At 33.8% G+C, this 6,821-nt stretch overlaps 1 protein-coding gene across 6 annotated transcripts in view; it reads right to left on the bottom strand.

Annotated features, from left to right (window-relative positions):
- The window catches only part of LOC106871529 (dopamine receptor 2), a 797,114-nt gene that overhangs the window by 124,690 nt on the left and 665,603 nt on the right, over window positions 1–6,821 (bottom strand). The gene's annotated exons all lie outside the window — the stretch shown is intronic.

The following is a 6,821-nucleotide window of genomic DNA, read 5'->3' as shown; positions in this document are numbered from 1 at the left end:
TGTGTGTGTGTGTGTGTGTGTGTGTGTGTGTATATATACATATATGTGTGTGTTGTGTATGATTTTAAGCCATCCGGTAGTGGAGAACTGGTAAAAGATCTCCAGGGTTGTGAGGCATGTAAAAGCTGCTACCCTTCCCCACACAAGCACACACATATATGTATATATAATTTTACATACACACGGACACATACAGACGCGTGCACACACACACGCACGCATAATTTTATTGGAAATGAATTCTCTCCATACTCCTCACGTTACATATCACTGCAACTTTTATGCAACTTTATTTCTTCGCTGTTACTTGTGCCACAGTAATGTAATCTAGTTTAAATATCTAAGTTTATTGAAACTATGAATTGTCTGCCTCCATTGTCAACAAATCGTATCATTCGAATATATTATCGAGCAATTTTCTTGGGAGAATTCTGTAGGCGTTCATGTTGCTATATCAGTTGATACAAGATTTAATAAAACATTTTACTGTTTTACGTAATGAGTTCTTTCTCTCACATTCGTGTAAACCAAACATATCCATCACACTCTCTGTCTCATGCATACATATACAGACATACATTTATGCATACATACGTATATACATGCATACATACATGCATACATACATACACACATTCATACATGCATACAGCCATAAATACTTTCCTACCTACATACATACACACACACACACACACACACACACACACACACGCATTTATATGAGTTTGGTTCTTATGTATATATTGTTTCTAAATATGTGATTATAGAGTTTTGAGAGTACTTGAGATATTTTAAAATTTTATACACGTTTCCTTTTAATTATTTTTTAGTAAAATATCATTAGATATACAACAAACGTTTTAATGAAAGCTTAACTTACATAGTTTGGTATCTTGCATGAATAGTAATGTATAACGAAAGATGCTATGAAATATATCAGGTAGGTTTTTATGCAACATGTGTAGACAAGCATAATGAATTATTTACGAATTCGAATACACATCAAACGCACACACATTTACATACACGCGCGCATACACATACATTACATACACCGCGCACGCACACATATAAGTATGTGTGTGTAATGAAATGTAAATTAATACATATCTAAAAACTGTTATGTGTTTTACAAAACATAACATTGAAACTGTAGGGAAAACAAAACAAAATGTTTACACTACAAATTTCACTTCTTCTTATATAGGATCGTTCTTACATATTGTGTCTTCATATTTAGTAGGTAAACTCACGTGAGTTGAGGCTGTTGAGTACTCTGTATTGGAATGTAGGGGTTGATGTCTCGTGTTTCAGCCCCTTCAATCGCGACACCAGAGCTCCGGTGTCGTACACCGACGCAGGCAGCAAAGTTCCACACAACAGCACGGTCATTGTTGAGAAAAATGTTGCAACTCTGGGCCAGATGTTTCGCCCATACTCAATGTTCGTTCTTGCTGCAACCCTCGTGTTCTCTCTAGTGCCAGATGCAATGGCTTGCTCTCCCAGTCGCTCCCGACAATTTTTCTGGTAACAGTGTAGTGTCATTCGCACCTAGTCATCTTCTGTTGCCTGGGTGATCTGGTGGATACAAACCAGGATTCGGCTATACTGGTGAGTTTAATTTGCTTGACCATAAATATGCCGACAACGTGAATTCATTAACGTTTTGAGAAGTACTGTTATACAAATTTGTCTGACAATCTTAGCTGAGTTCGACAACGTAGAAACGATACTTGCTATAATCTACAACCCTCAGAAAACAGGTATTATATTTCTGGGTTCCATAATAGTAGACTTAAGATTTATTGCCTTTCTTAGAGACATAAAAGCTATATTGGAACCATTTCGATGGGTTTTCATTGCGAGAATAAATTTGTGTCGTGAAAGTGAATATTTTACATTTTAAATTATAGGGAATCTTTATAGAATACCCTCTCTATTCCAATATTCTATCTCTCTCTCCCCGCCTCTCTCTCTCTCTCTCTATATATATATGTATATATAATATTCTCATAAGTTACAGGTAATGACAAAGATGTACATAGAGTTTATCAGGAATCAAATTTATAGTAAACAGAATATGGAGAAATATTGATCAACAGCAATTGACTTACATCAATTATTATTTTAAAATTCAATACAAATAGGCTGTATCCCATCTAACAGCTGCTTCTGCTTCCAATGTCATACGGTATTGCCATTGAAAATTCTAGAAATACTATTCAACATATTTGTAATACATCCGATCTGGAACATAAAGCTTCATCAGAGTGAAGAAAAATACATGCATAAAAGAAGAGAAAAGTAAAGAAGAGGAGCCTTAAGAGGAAAAGAAAAGGCTTAATAAATTTAAATCATATTATTTTGCTTATGTGTCGCTTTGGGACGTTGAGTAAGTGATTAAACTGAACATAGTAATTAGTGGATTACTTTTTCTATGGGGGTAATAGGGTGGATAAGTAATAAAAGGATACGCGAATAGCTTCCGACAAAGAGGGAGTGAGAGTGTCATAATGTTTTGAAGTAATCATAATAATTCTTAATAATTATGTTTATAGTACTAATTAATATTTTATCATAATAAAGTGCCCAACAAGTAATTTCAATTATTTACTAATTGATATGTTGTAAAGTCCAGCCACCTAATGTCTGTAATGGGATTGATCAAGGTCCAGCGTTCGATATAATTGGACAAGTAAATTTAAAAACAATGGGCAAGCTATTAACACCGTTATACTGGTTGGTATAAATAAATAAATAAAAATATTGAAATAGTAGTATATGTTGTAAGTGGCCCTAAACCATTTAGGACGTTGTATATAAAAAAAGTTAGAATTTGTATTATAATTCTACCAATTTAGGTCACTTCCCTTATCATTACCTCCCGTAAACCGTAATTTTCACCTTTATCACCCTCCCTATTTCTTTTCCTACCAATTAATTCCCTTCTTTGTCTACTAATTTCACATTCCTATTTTATGAAGCAGTTCAACCATTGCCCACCTTCACCGGCTTAATTCATAATTGTCCAAATAGATAGCTCTCTATGTTTTAATGATACTGCTCGCATTGTTCATTCTTTCGCATTGTACCTGTTTACATGCTCTTTTGTTTACGTTAAATTTATATATATATATCTATATCTATCTATCTATCTATCTATCTATCTATCTATCTATCTATCTATCTATCTATCTATCTATATATATATATATATATATATATATATATATATATATATATATGCATGAAAGTATCGCCCAAGTAATAAGTTCGATTCATTGGGCTGTGAAAATATATTGGTTTCAAAGTATAAGCCATTGAGTTGGTTGAACAACTGAAATACATTTTATGGAGCGTACATTCATATATGCATGGATGCACATGCACATATGTATGTATATGTATATATCTATATATAAATGTGTGTAGCATGTATATATATATATATATATATATATATATATATATATGTATGTATGTATATATATATATATATATATATATATATATATATGTATGTATGTATATATATATATATATATACACACACACACATATTCATACATACGTACATACATACATATGCATACATACATATCTATCTATCTATCTATATATATATATATATACATACACATACATATATACATGTGTGAGTATCTATAAATATGTGTATCTATGCACGTGTATATATTTCTGTTTAACCGGTGTAGGCATTGTTTCCTTGAACGAAAGTCAATTTATCATATATTTGGGATCCGGGTTGTTAGTAATACAAGATGCATGTCGAACATGTAACCATGCATGTTGAAGCTGACTAGTCACCAGGCAGCCTCGGCTGTTTATTGTCTTTCTCTATAAAATTTACATAGTTCTGGCACTATGTGGCTTTTGCCTAGATACAATTTCATAAAAATCCGATAACAACTCAATGCTCACTACCCGCATAAGGTAAAATTAATGGCGTCCATTCATGTTCAATTAGATTATTCACTTTTTAGCCTTTGGAATAATTTTTTTTACGTCAACAGAAATTCTATACCTTCTACCATGTTTAAAGGAATGTCATCTGTTTGTGTGGCCGTTTAATTTTTTAATGGATACTTTCGGTTTGTTGTTGTAAATGTTCCTTCAAAAGCACAGTCGCATTTACACTGCAATAAAAAGCCATATATGAATCTCAAGTTTCTTAACTCTGCTGTGTAACTCACAATAATACATCAATACCATTCAAAAGCCCATGCTTTTGAGTCAAATCAGTATTGAACTTTAAAGATAATACGATGCACGTGCTGAGGCATATTCATTCATTGATCAATGAAGGGATACGTGTAAGATTTTGAGTAGGCAAGTATATTATTATCATTATTATTATTCCTGTTGAATTTATTGCTATTGATGTTGCTGCTGTTGGTGTTGTTCTTGTTCTCCCCTTTGTTGTTGATGTTGTGCCTATACTAGAAAGAGTTATTATTACCATTCTTCAGACGGCAAGCTGCCAGAATCGTTAGCATACCAGACAAAATGCTTAGCGGTATTTCGTCCATCTTTATATTTTGAGGTCAAATTCCGCTGAGGTCGACTTTCCCTTTCATCCATTATTGGTCGATAAAATAAGTACTAGTGAAACAATGGGGGTCGATGTAATCGACTTAACCCCTTCCCCGAACTTGTTAGCATTGTGCGAAAATTTGAAATCATGATTCTTATTAGCACTAAAGCGGCGAGCTAACAGAATCGTTAGCATGCCGGAGAAAATGTTTAGCGACGTTTCTTCCGGTTTTATGTTCTCAGTTCAAATGTTGTCGAGGTCTACTTTACTTTTCATAATGTTGGGGTAAAGAAAATAAAGTACTAGTTGAGAAACTGGATCAACGCAATCGACTAACCCTCTCCAGCAAAAATTTCAAGCCTCGTGTTCATAGTAGAAAGGATTATTATTATTATTATTATGATGATGATGATCATCATTATTATTATTTTTATCATTATTATTATCGACTGAAAGAACAGTGCATGCCATCAAAGCGTCATTGGGGTAAGATATACGAAGCCCAAGGTACCCATCATGACTACCCGTCTGATAAGAGTACACCAGGCACATGCACCACAAACATATGCGCATGACATGGTGATCTCATATCAAGATAAACAGCGCATGACTTTCCTGGTGAGGTGTCCAGTTAGAATCTTTTTCAAGTTGAGTAGCTCATTATGCTCAAAGGATCCCTGAATAAGGGTTGTTTAAGAATATTGAATGAAACACCTATGTTTCTGGAGGTAAATTATTCGAACTCCAAAGAATTCCTCTGAAAACATGGCTATGATGCTCCCCCATTACTTTTGCCCATGTTTTGTGAAAATATGATGTAACTTGCTGTGAGATCGTTTCGTAAGTTAGAATATTACTTGAGAGAATGAAAGCAATCAAACTAAGTGAATTCCAGAAAATCCACAATCTCACAGCCAATTTCAAGATAGGCTTCACTCAGTAAATATACTTCTTCTGGTCCAAAATCCATGTCCATTTATCGTTTTATGTGGAAGAATAGGGAACAGAAAAAGTTTTGCCAAGTTTAATCAGAAGTATTCTGAAAAGGTACATCTTAATTCATTTGTAGTATATAAGTGCCGTTATTTCCGCCTAGCAGGTTATTAGATTACAATGCTGAAAGGTATGTGACTTATCTTACATAAAGAATTCAGAGCCCTCAAATACTTCTGACTTTTCTATGTCGGTAATATGTCTCAAAATGAATTTTAATATATTTTGTTCGACGTGAGTAAGAAGAGTATAAAATAAAAATAAATGATGCCTGTTAAACTAAAATCAAGAAGAAGAACAAAAACAAACAAACAAAAAAAACAACAAAAAAAACAACAAAACAATAAAGAAAGTCGAACAGAAGTAATTCCAAAGAGAAAAAGAACGGGAGAAATATGCATAAGCCAATAATAACAAGAAACAAATAATAATAATAATAATAATAATAAATATTAATGATAATAATAATAACAAGAACAACAACAGTAACAATAAGAATGATGATAAAGATGATGATGATGATGATGATGATGATGATGATGATGATGATGATGAGGATGATGATGATGATGATGACGATGATAACTGACATTAACCAACTTTCGCATCTAATAAGAGACTTTGTTTGAATGATTTTGTTTTGAAACACTTGAGGTCTCATTAACATGTGTTACAGTGATGATAAGGTCTTCAACTTGTTTTCAGTGAATCGTCGACATTTCTAGACACTCTTTGCTACATAGACACATCCATCCATACATACGTACATACATACATACATACGTACGTACATGCGTATGTACGTACATATGTACATACATATGTACACATACACACAGACACAGACACATAGACATACATGTATATGCATATATACATATATACGCATATGTATAGACATATATGCGCATACACGCCTACGCATACACAGATATACACACAGATATATTAAGGGTGCGTATGGCGGAAGGTGGGACACAGAGGAGTAAACAAAGTGGCTTGATACAACGACAGTAGCAGGATCTATAAGATGTGATGTGAATAAAATTAGTACTAGAACAATAGGTATCTGTTAATAGATTGGCTGTCTCTGTTGTTGTTGGTGGTGGTGGGGAAACGTACGAGGAGTTGGAAAAGGAAGAACTGAGCCAACGGGGTAGAAAGAAAGAAGGCTAGTGAGAGTTTGAAAGAAAAAGAGGGTGACGCTGAGAAAGAGGGTCAGGGAGAATGAGAGAGAGAGAGAGAGAGAGAGAGAGAGAGAGAGAGAGAG

Source organism: Octopus bimaculoides, chromosome 3, assembly GCF_001194135.2.
Source record: "Octopus bimaculoides isolate UCB-OBI-ISO-001 chromosome 3, ASM119413v2, whole genome shotgun sequence".
Lineage (NCBI taxonomy): Eukaryota > Metazoa > Mollusca > Cephalopoda > Octopoda > Octopodidae > Octopus > Octopus bimaculoides.
The sequence above is the reverse complement of the archived record's forward strand: the minus strand, read 5'-3'. Positions and strand labels throughout refer to the sequence as shown.